The sequence below is a fragment of the Lethenteron reissneri genome, chromosome 42, assembly GCF_015708825.2.
Source record: "Lethenteron reissneri isolate LAM-NWPU_2019-01 chromosome 42, ASM1570882v1, whole genome shotgun sequence".
Taxonomy (NCBI): domain Eukaryota; kingdom Metazoa; phylum Chordata; class Hyperoartia; order Petromyzontiformes; family Petromyzontidae; genus Lethenteron; species Lethenteron reissneri.
The window spans coordinates 12,382,283-12,403,160 of NC_083820.1; the positions used below are offsets into that span (position 1 = coordinate 12,382,283).

Consider the following 20,878-nt stretch of genomic DNA (forward strand, 5'->3'; position numbering starts at 1 on the left):
TCCGAGCGCCCACTTCCAGCGCAGTCTGCGAGGAGCCGCTTCCGCCTCTCTCTCCAGCAGCGGCACGGAGGAGCGGCGCACGCGGCGACTCATTCTCTCCTTCGACGCCGCGCGGAACAAAAATGGAAAGCGGCACTCGTGCGCGGTGCACATAAGGCGGGTGCCGTGCCACGCTGCCACCGACACATCCGCAGGGCGGTTCGACATAGCCAATTTATAATTTCATTCCTAATTTTATTTTTAATTTCATTCACACCGATGCCTTAGCGAGGAGCCATTACGTGCAGATGTAAACGATAAAATCAACTTACTACCCCAAAAGAGAAACTGCAAACAGAGATAGCACGCCGTGCAGGACCATCAGGCAAATTCCCGCAGCTTACAGCGGGAGTTTATCAATGCGTCCAACCACACAGCGGCACAGGTGTGAAGTGTACAGGGGGTGCGACTGCACGGGGGCCCATGTGCTGGAGTGGCCGAGGCGCCGGGCTACGTAGACGGGGTCTATTGGACGGGGCGGCCCATTTCGTTTACTGTATCAAATGTACGGATGTTCAACTTCCTTCGCACCGTACGTAGCCGACCGTGCTAATCAGCATGTGCAGCGAAACGCCACCACAACCACCACCACAGTCAACAGTTTCCACTCGCCGCGGTTGGGCAGCTTGCCGGGTTGGGGTCACAGTTGGCGGTGCCGCTGGCTCCACGGGCGACCCAGCGGAGGGTCGCGGGGGCCTTCCGTCCGGATCCCGCCGCTCCGGGTGGCGCTCGCTGGGCGGCTCGGCCCACGAGCAATGGGCGCAGTTGCACTGCCTGCACGCTCGGTAGCTACTGTATGCTAGTCGATTATGTATGTACAGTGCGAAAGAAGTTCAATGTACATGGGCAACGTTACTGCGATAGCAGCCGCACTTGACCGCAGAGATCAGCTCCCGCAGCTCCCGACGGTTCACCTCCGACTGCGCGATGCATCCAGTCCCAACCACTTTGGTCTCTCTCCCTCGTCTGGGCTCGTGGACGCCGCTGAGACGGTCGACCCCGCGCTCATAAGAATCGTCAGCAGCAAAGAATTTGCCTCCGTAATTATCGTTGAGAGCGAGGAGCTGACACGTACCAAATAAATCACACGCACGCCACCTGTTTTATTAACAGTGAGCAATGAGAGTCACCATCGTAGCCCCCCGAATCAGCTGCACGCAACGACATTTACTTAACCTTGTACGGACACAAACAGATACAATCTCTCCCGCGCGCGAAGGCCGTTCAAGGAAGGGACTGTCAATGTACATATTCACGTATTATCTCGAAGTAAAGGTTTGATTATTTTTAAATTACGTTACGTCTAGGACACTGCATCACTGGCCTGTCATCCTACGCTTATCAATCATAATCAGCACGCTTTAGCACCCAACGTTTCCTGACAATGTCGTTTCACATCTCCAGAAATTCACCGTGCGGCTCCACCTTGAAGCCGTCCGCCGGCTCGCTCAGCAGCCTCGACGAACGGATAAACGTCACCGATCCACTCCAGCGCAACAGAAGTACGGCAGAAGACGATTTCATAAAATTCAGAGCCACGGCGACGCTCTGACCGTCACGGCCACGGCGCTCCGCCCCGCAGCTCCCGGCAGTCTCCGGCGAACGCCGCGGGTCGCGCCGACGCCGACTAAATTATCCGCTACGGAACGCCCTCTAGGCGAAATAACCGGGCCTCTAGCATTGACGGCTCCTCCGCTACGGCGCGGGACGAAGGGTCGCGACCTCATCCCCACGCTCCCCTAGCTCCGCTCCGCGACCTCCAAAGCCATCGGCGCCTCGCACCGACATCATGGCGCAGGGCGCGTGGATCAGTTCTATCGGGCCCCGTCGAATTCTTTGAGCGTGCAACGCTTTGATGCGTAAAAAAAACGTTCAACACAACAAAACGCACGTTTTCCCCAGCCCCACGCTAAGCCCCAGACACTAATATCAAACCGCACGCAAAATTGCATTGTCGTCTACATTATTCACTCTGCATGCTCACTCCCAGTAGCAGAGGGAGTTGTGCAATTTGTGGGGTCGAACAGCAGCGCATCGCCTGTGAAGCAGCCCCGGCCATGCCCCCCTTCACCAACACGCATTGACTGGTATGGCGAAGTATGGTCAAACAACCCCCATTGGACGACAGGAGTGGGAAGGCCTTCATACAGCAGGTGGATTGACAAGGATTTGTTAAAAAGTATTTCTAATTGTAGTGCAATTGTACGTCACATATGTATTTGCAAGTATTCATCATCATCAAAATCAGCTGTGACCAATCGACTGCTGCGTGGAGGTCTACCCAAGCCGCTGCCATCTCTCCGGGTGCTGTGATGTAACGATCCACTTGGCATCGGCACACGAGCCAATCTCATCGCTGCATCTCACCGTTTTGTTTAACGCAGCATTTCTTACCATTCGCATGAACAGAATAGAAACAACTTCTCCTGGCTGTGCAGTGTTGACCTTGGGGAAGAAGGAAGCATGGACGTGAGGAGTTGCCGGATCCCTCATCCTCCACGTCGCCTCTCCGGGCGCCCAGGGGAAGGAACCGAGACGCCGGTGCCCAGCTTCACACAGCTGCTGCCATCGCTGATGCTGCTGCTGCTGCCATCGCTGATGCTCTTCTGCTGTCATCGTTGCTGCTGCTGCAGCCAGCGTTTGATGTCGGCAGCAATGAACCCGGAGCGCGTGGCGCACGCCCAGGCCCGGACACGGTCCGCTCACCCCGCTGCGAGAGGCTGCTCGAATAAAGGGGACGCGATGCTCCGTGCACTCCGTGCGTGCCGGTACCGGTCTGGCGAGCGGCACCCGAGAATGGGACCCGGACAAAGGGCCCTCTCATCATCAGCGGGCTGCGGGGTCTTTGAGGGGACCTGTAAAATGCCCCGTGACAAATGCTAAACTGCTGACATTTCTATTGTGCGGGATTTTGGCGGTTTGAGCCGTACACAGCTCTCGATGTGCTCAGAGTTGCTCCGCTATGTGCTGTTTGTCCAACGTTTCGCTCGACGTGCCAGGAGCATGTGGAGCCGGAATGGAACTGCGGCTGTTTCTGTATCGGCGGATGACGGAGTGTAGTCGCAAAACCCTCCGATCATCAATCAAGGGATGCTCCTGTGGTGTAACGTTTGCTACACTGGACTTGCAATCCAGAGGTCGTCGGTTTGATTCCATCTCCCAGCACGGCAGTTGAAGCAATGGTGCAGGTTTCTCAAACCCCCCCCCCCCATCCCCTCTGTCCACCCAGCAGCAGTGAAACAAATGGGTTCACTGCAGTTAGGTATATCATCAGGTCGCGCATGGTGGGGTAAAGTGTGGGTATTCTAGAGTGGAGGAGTATGCCAAAACACCCTCTAGAGGGTCCTCTCAAGCTTCCGCTCATGGAGGGTACTATGATAATGGTACTGTGATGGTACTCTGGGATTACACGCCACAGTGGTCCAAGCTGTACAGTATAATAATTTTTATTTCACCTGAAATGGAATTAAAATATGGATTTTCAATTAAATATTCCAGTCCCCTCTGGAAGTGCAAATTGCTTGAGAGCGGAGAAGTTTAATTGCGTAATATAATGACAGCTCTGCAAAGCGGTAGCGGGCCGCACCGCGTCTTGTCTGGCACGATGCCCGACGTTTCGCTCCACATGCTGGTGGCTTATTCAACACACCGAAAAGCTACACAGCACAACCGTGAAACCCCACGCAGTGGCATCACAAGCTGGCCAGGGCTGCGAGCTCCCAGTCAATGGGCAGCACGGCCAAGGATGCGGTCTACAGATAGATTCGGTCCACTCAATGCATAGAGCCTGTCTGTGGAGTCCCGATGTCCGTATGCTATCCGCCCCGTGCGGGTGGGTTTTCTCCGGGTCCTCCACTTCCCTCCGTTCATTCATGGAATTGGCCGAATGTCCCGATCCAGGACCCTCCTGACAAAGTCTTCTGAATAAATAACTGACATCAGTAATTGGCACGCAGCAAGATGTTTAAGGACCGTGCTATATATTTAACTTTGGCAATACAGACACATTTCATACGCAGGTTCTGCCCTTCGCACCAACCCAGGACACGTGATTTAGTGCCCGATGCTGTCCAGCACGTTTGCACACTTACAAGCCTTTCTGATAAGATTGTAGGAATCAATCGACGTACAGCCCTCTAACAGGTCGCTCACGCTGAAAATGCCTCCACTGGGAGGGAGCTCGAGAGCACCCCCACACGGTATATTGGGCCGACTCTTTCACGCCGGCTAGACATCTCAGAAGAGGTATTGTGTAGGCTGCGAGAAACACCTCCAATCGTGGCGTTAGAGGTCAAGTCCCAGCGTCTGCACGCCCTTGAGCGTGCAGGCATCACACACCGCGGGCATCACACACCGCGCTGCAGGCTTCACACACCGCGCTGCAGGCTTCACACACCGCAGTGGCGGTGTTCCACAAGCGCTGGGTCCTGGCCCCCTTCCCCCGTGCATACAGTGAGCAGAGGCTGTACGCTGTGACATTATTACGCTGCGGCTGTATGGCGATGTAGTCATGTAGCCTAGCAACCACGCACACTGTTGACTCTCTTGCCATTTCCCTAAAGCAATGCGCACGCCGACATCTGCTAATACAAATGGCTGGGCGGCTCACGGCCACTCAAGTGGTCTAACTGGCATGTTTGTGTGTGTGCGTATGACCTACCGAGGCCTCTAATGGACCAACACCTCCCTCCGTCCAATTCCTCAGAGCTTCGACACGAAACGCTCGCCGCCGCCGCTGCTTTACTAGCGTTGGGCCGCGACGCCGAAACGTGCACGCAGGCACGTGCACATGGCCGCGTGCACGTGGCCCCGCTGCCAAATCCACTGCTGGATGAGGACCTCCCCGCGCTGCGTGGATCCCGGCGGCAATTTGACCGCGCTGCACCGCGCAGGTTAAGACGACGCGGGGACGCTTTGTCGAACGAAAGAGAAATGGTTGTGGCTAAAGAGCGAGCCGTATCGAGCGAGACGTGCAAGCGCTGCGGTTTGCCTCTCTTCGCGTCTCCACGTAGGAGCCATTTTTTATTATTATAGAAATAGCACACGACCCTCACTGGAAATGGGGATCGTTTGCAATGACTCAGGAGCCATGTGATCCAGAAGAGGCGATGCTCGCAACGCGAAGCGTTGCGACGGCCAACCTCCGAGATCTCTTCCAGTGACCGTGGCCACACATCAGGGGGTAGCACTGTCCCACTCCCACTGCCACTCAGAACATGACAGTCAAGCCGATACTTTTCATTCTCAGCGCTGGCAGTCAGTCAGAGTAAATTCAGAACCTAATTAAATACTGTATAATAATGTGTTTTATTATTGATGACCAGGCAGTGACCATCCACTTGCTACACCTGGTTTACACTCACAGGCAGCCGAAACCTGGGTTCGAACCCAGGACCTCAGCGGTGCCGGCTTCGCGCCTCGGCCACCTCGTGGGTAATGGCGAGGAGAGCGCGGTGCGTCACGTGACACGCTGCGTCTTTATAGGGCCCAACAGCGTCGGCGGAGACGAACGGTGTTCTCGCTCCGTCCCCGCAGTCCAATTCGCGGAAACGTTTTGCGTAAGCAGGGAGAGACAAATCCCGGCGTGGTGGCGCCGGGATGCTTTAGTGACGAGCCTCAGCTGCCGGTGGGAGCTCTAATTGCAATCGCGCACGGAGAGAGCAACCTTTGCTTTTGTTTTCGCACCACGCATGTTCCGATAAGTAGGGGTGCGAACCGGCCTCCGTGGTTGTTGCCTGTGCGCACGAGTGCCCACCTGCGGGTGCTCTGTGGTCTGGAAAGTGCCTCTTCGGTGGAAGTTTACGATGGGATCGGACGGCAGTTGGGCATTGATCAGTCTCGTGTTTTATGTTGCTGCTCAGACACAGCGTGTTTGTAACTGCCAACGACGTGGATTAGACGCAAGGCCGTGACGCGTTGCTCAGAGTTCAGTCGATGCTCCTTGTCAATGGCTCGAGACACGCGGCTTGTGGGAGTTTTTAATAAGCACGAGGACCTTCCGAGTGCCGTGGCCACGTGTTCTCGTTACGGAGAAGCAAAGTCCCCCCTCCCCACCTCTTGCACCTCGGTGTGAACTGCATCGCAGCACCACTGGGTGTCAGGAACATCACGCTGTGCCAAAATAAGTGCCACGGGGCACACTAAAGACGCACTCTCGCAATCCTTCTCTCACGCTATACAGTTACAATGCACTCCACTATTCTGCAAGATAACAATGTCCATTAAATCAGTGCGTATGCACAACAACAAGTAGTGATATGAACAAAAGAAAGGAAGAAAGTCCACATGGCCAAACGTCGCCCTTGCGAACCCTGCTGACTAAAGCAGTCAGCTGCCTATCTTCAAACAATTACCGTGTACCGATTTTCCAAGTAAAAGAGCAAGTCAAATCATTTTCTCTTCATTGTACAAAGCGGTGCACAATAATTAAGGTTTGAAAATCCGCACGTGGTCAGAGGATTTTAATATTGGCACACGCCTACCGATGGTAAATTGTGACAGCCCACAAGAGTTGCCGAGCATGCAATGTAACGTTCTGCTAATTTCACACGGAAGCATCCCCGCTGACCGCGACAATGACGAGGTCGGAGCGACATGGGAAGCGGGGCTGGGCGAGGCTGCGTCTCTACGGCTCGTTTGCAAAGTTGGCCGTCGGCGGGCCACGTGCAGCTGCCGAGGCATGCGGCGGGCGGTGGAGGGGCGGCACACCCAGTCATCGGCACACACCCCCCCTCCTCTCTCTCGCACACGAGCGCAGCGATGCGGCAAAAGGGCACGGCCGCCCCCCACCGGCCCGCACTTCCTCATTCCACTTGCGGGGCGGTAATCGTCGCGAGAGCGCCGCGGGCCCGCTCCTCAATTCCCGTGTCGCCGTGTCGGTGGCCACGCTTCGACGCTTTCGATCGTCGGGCGGCCGCTCGCCATCCATCGCAGGGATTTCCACAACCGGTGGTTTGACGCGGAGGTGGCCCCGGACGGCCCAGAGGTCAGGGACCCTGAGCTGCCACCGCTGAGATCCCAGGTTCCACTCTGTGATTCAGCCACCACCCATGATTAAACAAAGTTTTTCAAGTGTAGAGAGTTGGTAGTCACAGCCCCGGTCACGAATCGACAGCCCAGGAAAAAAAAAGCTGTCACATTAAGTTTGGTCATGGACTCAATTTGGCTAAACTCCAGCTCAGAGAATTAAACATTGGTTTGGCCATCACGCGACGAGGATGACTCTCTGTGGTATGGCGGATTTCACCCGCGAGGTTTACCACATCTGCCAAAACCATCACGAGCAGTACCGCTACAACACAAACGCATTTACAGCCATTCTCAATACCCCCCCCCCCCCATGCCATGTTGGTCATGGTGTGGTTTTCTTTACCATACTTCACCACATTGGTCAGTGCGGGTCGTTGGGGTGGATGGCAGGACCAGTTCTGACATCATTTGCCACTGATGTCAGACGTGGCAGGGAATCCAACTCGGGTCGCCGGGTAAATGGCGAAGTGCGGCAACTACTGCTCCACCCCACAATGTAGATGCCCGATGCAAACGGAGCAATGGCATTGCTCTGCCGACCTACAGGTCCCCCCTTGGTGATGTTGGCAACGTGGGCCTAGGAACAGCCTTGGCTGTTTGGCTGAGAGCCTCTTCATTGTTTAAATAATGAAATAATTATCCGTAATGAAACAGTGGAGCGGCGGTTCGTACATTGTAGTCTGAACCCAGCGACCTGAGTTCCATTCCCAACCATAGCCAACATGAGCGGTGAGTCAGCCTCAACTAGGCCTGCACCCACCACCTCTGCCTGCTTCACCAACTGGCCCCGACCAGCGTGGTGAAGTATGGTTAAACAAACCCCATGACCAACACAGCATGGAGATGCCTTCATCCAGCAGTGGACTTAGATGGTCTGGAATGTACTATTCAATGTATAGTAATATATGTATACATAATGGACAGATATGTATATATATTATACACAAGTACATACTAAGAATGATTTAAATCATGTATTCACAAACAAATAACTTTTCAAATATAGTACCATACACAAGGACAGGACTTCATTCAGCAAGGCTGCTAAATTATGATGATGATGATGCCTCCAGCAGAAGGAGAGCTATCGTAAGCCTAACTCAGCTGGCCATATCACCTCGCCGAGTGGCACAAGAGACGAGATGTGCAGAGGGGTTCAGGAGAAGCTGAAATAGCATTTGATGACAGTTGGAAAATGCCTCAACTAATTAGCCATTAATCTTGGCTTTTAATTGGCAAACGAGGGAATACCGGAGGAAACTATTAGCGGAGCGATGTCGCCGTCTTCTCCGCGTAAATAAAACACGAGGCCGTTACGCGTCTCGCGCCATCCCCATTAATTTGCTACGGAAGTCCGCAGACGAATCGCATACGGGTTCGCACCCCCATCCGTGTCTCTGCATTTAGACTCCTGCGTCTCAGAGCACGCCCGCCTCAGTGCGGCCCTCCCGCGGCGAGTCCGCGGGAGCTCGTGGGCGCTCCTCCGCCCCCCGCGACAACGCAGCGATACGCAGGCGACGTGGAACCCTCCTACTTGAAAGGCTGCATAATGACGGATGTGCAGGGATGCCCAGAGGTAGAGGTGGTGGGGGAGGGCAAAAGGAGGAATTGTCCCCTCTCCTCATATAAATAGGACCCAAGAACAGGCCTGGCTTTTGTCACTCGTGAGTCAGCCCCCCCCCCCGCCCCGCCCCTCACGTGCAACGTGCAATTCCACCAGAGTCACCACAAACCTCTATGGCAGCTCTGGTTGTGTCCACGGATTCCGTTCCAATTTGACTTTCGTTGCTTTGTTCAGCCTCTCCACCTGAGGGTGTGCGGGCAATGTTTATTTCTGCATCACGACTCAGCCGCGGCGTCTGGGTGAGAAAAATTATAAAGCGTTATGACCACGGGCAGCGCATAAATGACTGCCGCCGGGTTCAAAAGTGCCCCGTCACAGTCGGACCTTTCTTTTCAAGGACGGCATGAAAGCGCCCGATCCCTCCCACTGCATCGAGCGAGGAAGGGGCAGGAAAGACCCTCGCCATTCAGGCCCTGTCGCTGGAGCGCGAGATGGAACGCGCGCGGCCTCTAAGAGAAACACGTCAAATTTTTCCGCCGACAGACGGCCCCTAGATGGAACGGTTCCATCTTTTTTTGTATTTGCTGCGCTTCGCGACGGCGACGCACCATTTACGCATGACAATTACGGCGTGCCGTCGCAGGCGCTCGAGGAATAATCTGCAGCGTCATGCCCGAGAGGGGGAAGGCCACCGCCGCCACAGCAGCAGCAGCAGCAGCGCTATCGCTCTGCAACAAGTGCAGTGGACCGCAGGGCCCCCGTCGCCACAACGGCCGAGGAGTGGCTCAGTCACCTGGCCGTCGGTCAGCGCCACACTCTCGTGATCCTCCACAAAATCCGACAGCGAGGAGCGCCCCCCCCCCCCAACACACCTCCATCATCGTCAACGCCCCCCGCACTCATCCCTCGTGTCCGTGAAAGCCCAGGCCGGCGGACGTGCCGACAGGCGTGCCGATTATTTATTTGCCTTCCTCTTGCATTCCTTCTGATCTTCAGTGCCAAGGGTGATGGAGACCTTGCCCGACCAATGAAGAAAGGCGGCGCGAGTATGAAGAGCTAATGGCCTTAAAAGCTGAGAGGTGGCTGTGTGGATCAGAGGTCAGTGCGCTGAGCTGGCAAGACTGAGATCCTGGGCTTGAATGTGTTTCGGTTGCCTGAGATTAAACCGGGTTACCAAGTGTAGCGAGTTGAGGGTCTCAGCTCGGTCACGAAGGACTGCACACAAAAACCATGGCATGAAATTAGTGTCTGCACTTAATTTGGGTAAATACGGGCTCAGATAATTAAATATATCGGGTTACTCTCAGTAGCAGAGCGGTGGGAGAGTGCAGCCCTCCACTCTATTGGCCAGAGGTCACCTGAAGGGATAGCTCTGTGACATCCACTTCTGCGAGCCGTCCTCTAACATTAAGGGTCGCACTGCACTGTGAGAGATCCGAACGGATTCGTCGTCTCGTGGCGTGATGACTGAAACTGTAGAAAAGGATAAAAATAAATGAAAGGGACTAATTCAAAATAGACTCAAACCTCAAAAGCCGAGCTGTGCGATTGTTCCTAGTGTCCTGTGCCTTACGAAGCGAATGGATCACCAACCGCATGAGGCATCAATTTGACAAGCAGGAGAGGCAACGAATGAGTGAATGAGTGAGTGAGTGAATAAGTGAGTGAGTGAATGAGTGAGTGAGTGATCGAGCCCACTCTTGGCCACGTGTGAAGTGTATGGCGGTGACAGAGAGCAGGGGACTAGGATGTGCCCACAGTTCCACGGCGCAGTCCAGGGCCACAAATCGATCACGGGAATGTCACCGAGGTGACAGGCACTGCATCAACCGCGAGGGGTTTTGAGATTTCCTTGTTTCAGCTTCCTGCCCATTGCTGTTGCTGCCTGTGGCAAAAAAACAACAAAAACGTGAGGAAAAAAAACCACGCCCGTGGCTACAACCTTCAACGGCCAGAAACTGGAAACCGATATCCGTTGCTTGAAAGCGTCGCAGTAAAAATAATGTTTGCAGGGAAAACAAGTGGGGAAAGCTGCCCTGCTGCCACGCTGCTGCTGCTGCAGTCAGAGTGTACACAGGCCGGAGGGGGGGGGGGCCGTGAGTGTGCACAGCTGCACGGGGCAGACGCGGCGCGACGGGGCCGCTGCCGTCGCCGCCTTCGACGCAGCAGCGATGGCCTCCGATTCACGGCAGCAGTGGAGCGGCGTACAGCAAAGGAGCCGGCGGAGGGCACGCGCTGACATTGTGTGAAACGGCGGTGGCTGCATTACGCGGGGCTGTGCAGTGCTCCGATCTTGTTGGAACCGCTTGGCATGAATTGGAATCGCACACTTGTCTCCCGCTTCACAGTTAATTCCTGCGAATGCGGATTATTTGTCTCTGGCATTTTCTCACTCGGATAATAAGAGGGGCTTCTTACTGTTCGTAAATGGCCAGCAATTTATAAACTGCCGGCAATTTTAGGAGAAGTGCGTTGTCAAATCTAGGCCACGGCACAGAGTCCACGGGGGTTGCGTTGTGCTTGCCGAGCACCTGCACATGCAAAGTTTGGTCTGTGATAGCAGGAGCTAATTACCAATGTGTATCCTTGCTTGAACGTGTGATTTTCAAATGTGGCATCGGGGCAAGACACCGTCACACAATCGGCTACTCCTGTAAACAGTGCAATAGCATCTGTAACATCCACATCGCAACACGGAGCAGACGTTGGTAGTTGCCTGCCAAAATGATCAGGAAGCTGCTGGAGTCGCCACACACTCGATACAAACGTGGCCGAGTGGCGAGCATGCTTACTTAACAGCATTGTCGTGATTTCGGGTTAATTGATGGTCCAGCACTCACCGAGTCACTCGAGTGCCTTGCTCACTGGCGGTCAGTCGAATCCTTCTCACTCTTCTATTGCTGTTACCATGGTTACTGTTCCCATGACATTCACCAATTAAATGCCTCCTCCCAATGTTGAGGACTCGGACTCATTGTTGTACTGCTCTTCATTGCTTAACATCTGTTTCCCACCTTAACCGACCGGCACTTACCTACGTGGCGATGTATGGTCAAACAATTCCAATGACCCACACTGTGTAGTGTGCGGAGGCCCTCATCCAGCAGTGGATTAGCAAAAGGGCTGTGCATGCGCGCGCACACACACATCCAGGACTAGTCGTATGTCCATACGGTGCCTACTGCGGATGTCCCACAGAACGGTAATACTTTGAATGACCTGGTGGCAAGATGGGTTGACTTGTACCATGACCAGGATTTGAACTTGCGACCTTAAGCTTATGAGTAACGTGCACTAACCACAGCACCACGAGGCCGGATGCTTACACTCATACGCAGAAATAAATCACGGCCACCTTTGCTCGCCTAGAACAGTGAATATGTAAAGATAACATAGGTTCACTTTGGGAGCAAGACGCGGAGGAATTCCATAAACTCTGAATAGCGGGAGTATTTTTAGAATTACAGTAACGTAGATACAGCATTACAACAAAAACCCATAAACAATGAGGCCATTGTTTTCAAGCCGAATTTTTGTGTATTCGCATTGCACTATTATATAATTACAGTACGCCGTAGATCCGACCTTCACATCCGTCCTGACCAATTAACCGCCCACATCTATTGCAGTATCTGTGCACGTTTCAGCCGTCATTTATCTAAGATGTCCACAAATCCATCCTATTTCACACACAGCCATGTATCCGTAATCCCACTCACACGTTCTGCCCGACTCTAAAGCACAGCCACGCACTTCCCATATTTAAGGCAGTGGTCGCTTTATTAGTGCCCGGCAGCCTGTTTGTGCACAACAGCCTAACCGTCATGTTTTAAAAGTGTTCCCATATCCGGGCCTTGTCACGCATGCACCTGAGTTTCTGAGCACCGTGGGATGGTCTCGCTGTCATCAGCCACAGGGCAAGTGCCGCAGCGTCATGCCGCAGCGCGATGTCTCACCGCTCAAAAAAAACTTTCGACCGCCGTCCGCCGCCCGGCCTTCAAGGCTGCGATGTGCGTGCGTTATCTCCGTGCCCCACACATCCCCGTTGGGAACTGGCCAAAACGCGCAAAATATAAGACGCCACTCATTCTGTGAAAAATGCGGAAGAGCCTGCCGCAGGATGAGTGTGTCAGCTGCAACCAAAAAAACGTGGATAAATGGCAATCTCCCTTATTAATGAATGTCTCAGAGTGTAAACTACACGTTTCATTTTGGCCATGTTCTGCCGAGGGAAGCAATGCATATTTCATGCCTGCTGAATTTTATTTGGTGAGCGACCCTCCCTGTAATAATCTCCTCCATGTGGTCTGCTCTCCTATAATCCTAAAAGGGGACGGGAGTTGATCAGCAGCATCTTAACGATCATGTCGAGGTTCGTGAGCAAGACAGTGAACAGCTTCAGTGGTATCCTCATGGTGACCGTCTGGAACGCTGCCAACGAATGGTTGAAGTTGGCAGTGGCGTTACTGTTTAGTATGTGATTTGAGATATAGATTCACGCTGAGGTTAATAGCCTTCCACAAAGACCCAAATACTCATGCAGACACCCAAAGACTCACATACACACTCGTAGACTCAAAAGAGGCTCAAAGACTCATATCAACACTATTTTGTAGAGCGTGGAGATGAGCAAAGTTTTATATGTTAGTTTGGAGGTTGGTGAGCGAGCCAGTGGATGGCTTCAGAGGTAGCCTCGTGAATAGCTGAAACGCTGCCAGCGAATGACTGAAGTGGGCAGAAGTGGGCAGTGGCATTGCTCTGTGGTTCATGGTTTGAGACTGGTGGACACTGTCACAGTGTGAGCAATTGTTCTCAATTAGTGTAGAGCATAGCCACTACTGTCATGTGCCATCAGTGCACACTCGACAGGTAGACACTATAATGTGGCAGGCATCATTTGTTAAGTGCTAGACAGAGGACAGGTAGGCACGTGGAGACCAGACACAGACGCACGAGGAGAGTATGAACTGGACCAGCGTGCACTCGACTGGCAGTCGCTGGGCAGTGGCGTAGCACGGCCGGCATGAGGCCTCGTGCAAGGAATGACATTGCCTCCCCACCGCCACCCCCCATGTCCAATTTCGTTCTTCGTCTGGGACCATTTGGCCTGTGGGCCCCAGTGCAGTTGCCCCACCTGCACACTCAAAGGCTGCGCCATTGGGCACCAGACACAGACACTTTACTGGGGAACACCGAGCAAGGGATATGGCACACACTCAGTAGGTAGATTCTCAAACACATCAGGGGTGGCACACTGCACTTACGAACCCAACAACGTGGATTAAAATACTGGCCATGGCTAACATCAGAGGTGAGTCATATATGAACCAATACTTGGCTTCCCCTAGGTTGGCTCAGCCTTAAATGAGCAGCTGGTGCAACGAGTAAACAAATTGCACTGTGGAGGCAAAGGTGGGTGAGCTTGCGTTGGCCAGCATCACAAACAGGTATAAATGCTCATTAAATATGCAGATGCTAACCAGGTGAACGCGAGACAGGGAGGTGCTGAACAGGTAAGCACTGAACAGGTAAGCAGGTTAATCATTTACCTTTGCAAACACTCCCCCCCCCCCCCACGTGTCTAAATAGTCTGCAAGGTTTCCAATCACCACTGCTGTAGCAAACACTGCAATGCCATGCAAAGGTCATTCCCCATAAAAACACAAGAAACTTGCAAATGTGCAGATGTATACTTGCCTTTACTGATAACAGCATGTTCATATACAAGTCACGATTAAATGAGTCCAATGCCAATTCACACACCGAGAATTCGCCTTGCTTCCATATACCACATAGAGCAGATAAAGCGAATAAATGTAAGATGAGTAGACAAGTGAGATACAGGAACATGCACGTGTAGATTAGAGAACGTACGCAGATTAATAACATTCAGACGGTTATAGGAGAGGGGGGGGGAGTGGTGCGTGGGGGGGGAGTGGTGCGTGGGGAGGGAGTGGTGCGTGGGGGGGGAGTGGTGCGTGGGGGGGGAGTGGTGCGTGGGGGGGGAGTGGTGCGTGGGGGGGAGTGGTGCGTGGGGAGGGAGTGGTGCGTGGGGGGGAGTGGTGCGTGGGGGGGGAGTGGTGCGTGGGGAGGGAGTGGTGCGTGGGGGGGAGTGGTGCGTGGGGGGGAGTGGTGCGTGGGGGGGGGAGTGGTGCGTGGGGGGGAGTGGTGCGTGGGGGGGGGAGTGGTGCGTGGGGAGGGAGTGGTGCGTGGGGGGGAGTGGTGCGTGGGGGGGGAGTGGTGCGTGGGGGGGGAGTGGTGCGTGGGGGGGGAGTGGTGCGTGGGGGGGGGAGTGGTGCGTGGGGAGGGAGTGGTGCGTGGGGAGGGAGTGGTGCGTGGGGGGGAGTGGTGCGTGGGGGGGGGGGGAGTGGTGCGTGGGGGGGGAGTGGTGCGTGGGGGGGGAGTGGTGCGTGGGGGGGGAGTGGTGCGTGGGGGGGGAGTGGTGCGTGGGGGGGGGAGTGGTGCATGGGGGGGAGTGGTGCGTGGGGGGAGTGGTGCGTGGGGGGAGTGGTGCGTGGGGGGGAGTGGTGCGTGGGGGGGGGAGTGGTGCGTGGGGGGGGGGAGTGGTGCGTGGGGGGAGTGGTGCATGGGGGGGAGTGGTGCGTGGGGGGGGGAGTGGTGCGTGGGGGGAGTGGTGCGTGGGGGGGAGTGGTGCGTGGGGGGAGTGGTGCGTGGGGGGGAGTGGTGCGTGGGGGGAGTGGTGCGTGGAGGGGGAGTGGTGCGTGGGGGGGAGTGGTGCGTGGGGGGCGGGAGTGGTGCGTGGGGGGGGAGTGGTGCGTGGGGGGGCGGGAGTGGTGCGTGGGGGGGGAGTGGTGCGTGGGGGGGGAGTGGTGCGTGGGGGGGAGTGGTGCGTGGGGGGGGAGTGGTGCGTGGGGGGGGGAGTGGTGCGTGGGGGGCGGGAGTGGTGCGTGGGGGGGGAGTGGTGCGTGGGGGGCGGGAGTGGTGCGTGGGGGGGGAGTGGTGCGTGGGGGGGGAGTGGTGCGTGGGGGGGGAGTGGTGCATGGGGGGAGTGGTGCGTGGGGGGGAGTGGTGCGTGGGGGGGAGTGGTGCGTGGGGGGAGTGGTGCGTGGGGGGGGGTGGTGCGTGGGGGGGGAGTGGTGCGTGGGGGGGGAGTGGTGCGTGGGGGGGGGAGTGGTGCGTGGGGGGAGTGGTGCGTGGGGGGGGAGTGGTGCGTGGGGGGGGAGTGGTGCGTGGGGGGAGTGGTGCGTGGGGGGGGAGTGGTGCATGGGGGGGAGTGGTGCGTGGGGGGGGAGTGGTGCGTGGGGGGAGTGGTGCGTGGGGGGGGAGTGGTGCGTGGGGGGGGGAGAGTGGTGCGTGGGGGGAGTGGTGCGTGGGGGGGAGTGGTGCGTGGGGGGAGTGGTGCGTAGGGGGGAGTGGTGCGTGGGGGGAGTGGTGCGTGGGGGGGAGTGGTGCGTGGGGGGGGAGTGGTGCGTGGGGGGGAGTGGTGCGTGGGGGGAGTGGTGCGTGGGGGGAGTGGTGCGTGGGGGGGGGGAGTGGTGCGTGGGGGGAGAGTGGTGCGTGGGGGGGGAGTGGTGCGTGGGGGGGGTGGTGCGTGGGGGGGGGAGTGGTGCGTGGGGGGGGGAGTGGTGCGTGGGGGGGAGTGGTGCGTGGGGGGGAGTGGTGCGTGGGGGGAGTGGTGCGTGGGGGGAGTGGTGCGTGGGGGGGAGTGGTGCGTGGGGGGGGAGTGGTGCGTGGGGGGAGTGGTGCGTGGGGGGGGAGTGGTGCGTGGGGGGGGGAGTGGTGCGTGGGGGGGAGTGGTGCGTGGGGGGAGTGGTGCGTGGGGGGGGAGTGGTGCGTGGGGGGGGTGGTGCGTGGGGGGGAGTGGTGCGTGGGGGGAGTGGTGCGTGGGGGGCGGGAGTGGTGCGTGGGGGGGGGAGTGGTGCGTGGGGGGGGAGTGGTGCGTGGGGGGGTGGTGCGTGGGGGGAGTGGTGCGTGGGGGGGGAGTGGTGCGTGGGGGGGAGTGGTGCGTGGGGGGGAGTGGTGCGTGGGGGGGAGTGGTGCGTAGGGGGGGGGGTGTTGCGTGGGGGGGAGTGGTGCGTGGGGGGAGTGGTGCGTGGGGGGGGAGTGGTGCGTGGGGGGGAGTGGTGCGTGGGGGGGAGTGGTGCGTGGGGGGGAGTGGTGCGTGGGGGGGGAGTGGTGCGTGGGGGGGGAGTGGTGCGTGGGGGGGGAGTGGTGCGTGGGGGGGGGAGTGGTGCGTGGGGGGGAGTGGTGCGTGGGGGGGAGTGGTGCGTGGGGGGGGGAGTGGTGCGTGGGGGGGGGAGTGGTGCGTGGGGGGGGGAGTGGTGCGTGGGGGGGGGTGGTGCGTGGGGGAGAGTGGTGCGTGGGGGGAGTGGTGCGTGGGGGGGGAGTGGTGCGTGGGGGGGAGTGGTGCGTGGGGGGGGGAGTGGTGCGTGGGGGGGGAGCGGTGCGTGGGGGGGGGGGTGGTGCGTGGGGGGGAGTGGTGCGTGGGGAGGGAGTGGTGCGTGGGGGGGGGTGCGTGGGGAGGGAGTGGTGCGTGGGGGGGGTGGTGCGTGGAGGGGACACGTCGCTGGCAGGCGCGATGGCTCAGCGTCAGCAATGCTGGAATAACGGAGTGGCAGCCCAGGGAGGGACGTAGACCACGGAGACGGAGCGATTAAGTCAACTCGTGCGCCGGCGCTAGCCAGGTGGATTATTACATCGCAGGAACATGACATGGCAATGGCTTTGGCCTTCATCCAGCAGTAGATTAATCATGGCTGATGAAATTGATGATGATGACAGGTGTTGCCTAGCAAAGCATGTGCAATATGCTAAACATGTACGGTCCTCTTATCGAGTGCGATTGATGTGCTTTGCTCAGCGCAGTGCACGCGGTGTCAGATGAACGACGGCTGTACCGCAGTGTGCATGAAAACATGTTCTAGCAGAGCTAAACATTCCCGTGAAATGTCACGGATTAAGTCCCCCATGAAGACCCCGTTTCCCACAGAGATTTAGACGCGACCAAGGATCCCCCTTCCAGCGTACAGCGGCTGTTGAGTGAGGCAAGTGCTGTTAGCGAGCACCTGTTAAGGTAGACACGGCGCATGTGGATGTGGTGTGCCGTGCATCACACCCTTCCGCCTTTGTCTCTCCAGTGCGATGTTTACATACTGCACCCAGGTACAGATTGAGGGCATAATACGCCAACGACTGTTACTAGCGCTTCTCACATTGACTGGTGTACACAAATGCATACAGAAAGACCCCTGTAGAGCCCCAACAGACCGTTGGGGAAAGATCTTTTTGCGTGCACCGATGAACGCCGAAACGTCACACGAGGTGATGAGTGGCTGGAACTATGTTCGGCCGCCTTTGTCTCCCCAATTCTAATGTTTACACTCATTCACTCGTTTTAAGGCTGAGTCGACCAAGAGGAGACCCAGGAGCAGTTCAAACTTGAACTGTTACTGTGATTGGTCGCGAGCGGGAATCCAACTCGGGTAGCTGGGTTCATAGCGAAGTGCGCTTACGAATGCACTACCGCAAATACACACACAGGTATACATAAAGTACAGAACACACGAGATCTCATGTGAGGTGGCTAGGAATGTTTTAGTACATAACTGGCTTATTGTGTCTATCTGTGCTACGCTACGCGTTATTGCTTTGCAGACGTGTTGGGTTTCTCGGGGCTATACAGTTTCCTCCCATATGGAGCCAAACTCTCATTGGTGGAATTAGACTAACATCCCAATGCAACAGCAGCACCGTCCTGAAGAAAAAAATCCTTGAGACTCAGTGAGGCTTTCCTGGCTAAATAAAGGGCATTATAATTATTATTGCTCTTACATACATGAAGTAATATCATTACGCATAAACAGAGCTTATACATGGAGCTGCACCATGAATCCGGAGACATGAACATTTTGCATCTTCGTCAATTACACTGCCTTTTAAATAAAATATATATAATAGGCGAGGTTTCGGGCAATTTGTTATGAATGTGCGCCGAATAAAGGGGCTGAAATGTCTCCTTTTATATATTTTCTTTTAAGGTCAGGGTGTTATTATTAATAGCGCTTGTGCACCACTGCTAACACAGCAGCAGTAGCAGCATCAAAACGTGTTTCATTCCAGACACATGAGTTACATTCCCGGCCATGGTTGAGGAGGAAGTGAAACGCAGGTCATTGTATTCCATCAACAATTTTTTTCAAAAAAATCTACCCGGAATCAGGCCAGTCGACTAAAACGTCGCTTCCTTCTCCTCTGCTAAAAAACACCCAACATTTGACCAGCGCTGGATCGATAAGCCACGTCTTAGACACGATAAGCAACGTCTTAGACACGTGGTATACACACGCACAAGTACAACTCCTTGTCAATCCATTGCTAGATGAGGGCCTCACCATGCTGTGCGGATGCGCGGGGGTTATTTGACTATACTTCACCAGGCTGGTCAGTGTGGGTTTGTGGAGGCGGGGAGCATAATAGGCATGGGGCGCACACAGTAGTACAGTACAACAATTGATTTTGCTGCAAAGCCCTCTGCCGACCACAACCCCTTCCCAGCGGCCTATAGCGCCTGTCGTATGCTGCTGCACAGTGGTCGCCAATCCAAGCACGATCCAGGCGCAACGCCTGCTTGGTTTGCGAGAATCGAGGAACCTTCTTCTCCCGAGAGGAGGCGCCTTGCGGGTGAATTCGTCCCAGGCGACCGCGTGGGTCACCCCGCCCCTCCACAGAGACGAGCGGCTGCTCTAGAGGGCTCCCTCTAGTGGAGGCCCCTTGCACCAGCAGTGGCGTGAACGAGCAATTGCAGGGCTGCACCTTTTGCTCATGTTTGGTATGAGCATGCGATTATATTAAATTTAAATGATGGCAAGCGTAGGGCGTCAGGAAGGCTGCCAAGCTAACGTGCACAAGGAATACCGTCAGAGATGCGGGTAGGCGGTCTGGTGATTACGCAACGTGTCAGTGTGAGCGTGTGCCGTACCGCACGCCGTGTGTAAGGCGTTGTCGGAAAGCATCAATAATTACAGCGATGATCGTTACGAGAGTGAGCCGAGCCACACGGCGCCAAGGTGAATGGGTTGTCAACACACACACAGGAATGCACACACATTGTGTGTTCACTCAACACACACACACCGTACATACACCCGTCATAGATGCATAAGCCTGAACACGTATACGCACGCTCATCGATGCGTATACAATCAACACGAACGCGCATATTCATGAACACATACGTTCAACATACGCATGTAGACATATACCACACACACGCGCACATTGAACACAATTTTCGCATTACACCCAGCACACACACACACGAACTTATTTGAATACACACACACACGCGGCAACATCCTCCCTTTCCCCCCAGCTATGCAGCATCACCGCCATTCACAGAGCTTCTACTTTTAGCTATAGGCGGCACCACCACCACCAACCATCACCTGTCCATGCATAAGCCCTCCACCACGAAAATCATCGGCATCATCAGCCGCAGCAGCAGCCGCTGCAGCATCACGGGCGTGTGAAGCCACAGCCGCCGCAGTGAGCGCTCGACGAAGGCTGCCGTGGTCATCAGGTTTGGCGACGCGTGAAACACGCTCGCCTCGCTGCTCCCTCTAAAAAACAACCATCACCACCACCACCTCTACCACCACCACCATCGACGTGACTCCACACGCGCTCACCTCGCTCAGCCCGTGCTGCGCCGTCGTCCGTGCAGCTGCGTGCTGCTCCTGCCGCTAGCGCAGAAGCAACGAGCGGCGCGCCGCGTCCCTCTCAGCGGCAGCAGCGAACCGACGTGACGACCTCTGTTCTACGTCGCGTCGTCTCTTGCACGTCCGACTACTGCCGCCACTGACACGGCGCGTCTAATCGCAACCCTCCTCCCTCGTACGCTCGGCGGCTACGCGTGTTGTGATGATGTGTGTCACTGGTGATATTCCTGCCTCGCTCCTCTGCGCTCCCGCGCCCTCTTCTCTTCTCTCGGCGGCTCCAATTGCACAGGAGCTTGCATCTCTCGGGGGCACATCGAGGCGGCGCAAGCTTCCTCCTCCTCCTCCCTCCAGCCCCCCTCCTCCTGCCTATCCCCCACGCGTGCCATTGGCTCTCGCCGATCTGCGGTGCTGTGTGGATATGGGAGGGGTGGGTGGATGTGTTGCTGCTGCTGTTGCTGCTGCTGCTGCTTCTACTGCTGCCTATGCCATCTGTGAAATCCAGAGCCACGATGCACCGCCCGTTAGTGTGTAACGGGCGGGACGAGCACGCGTGAGTTGTAATTCCTAC

General features: G+C 56.2%; 1 protein-coding gene across 5 annotated transcripts in view; it reads right to left on the minus strand.

The window, feature by feature from the left end:
• LOC133353038 (CYFIP-related Rac1 interactor A-like) overlaps positions 1-20,647 on the minus strand; it is a 55,910-nt gene extending 35,263 nt beyond the window's left edge. For all 5 annotated transcript variants that reach the window (XM_061569123.1, XM_061569120.1, XM_061569122.1 and 2 more), the window contains exon 1: positions 20,281-20,647. The gene's annotated coding sequence lies outside the window, so the exon portion shown is untranslated. The remainder of the gene's footprint in view (positions 1-20,280) is intronic.
• Between the last annotated feature and the right edge of the window lie 231 nt (positions 20,648-20,878).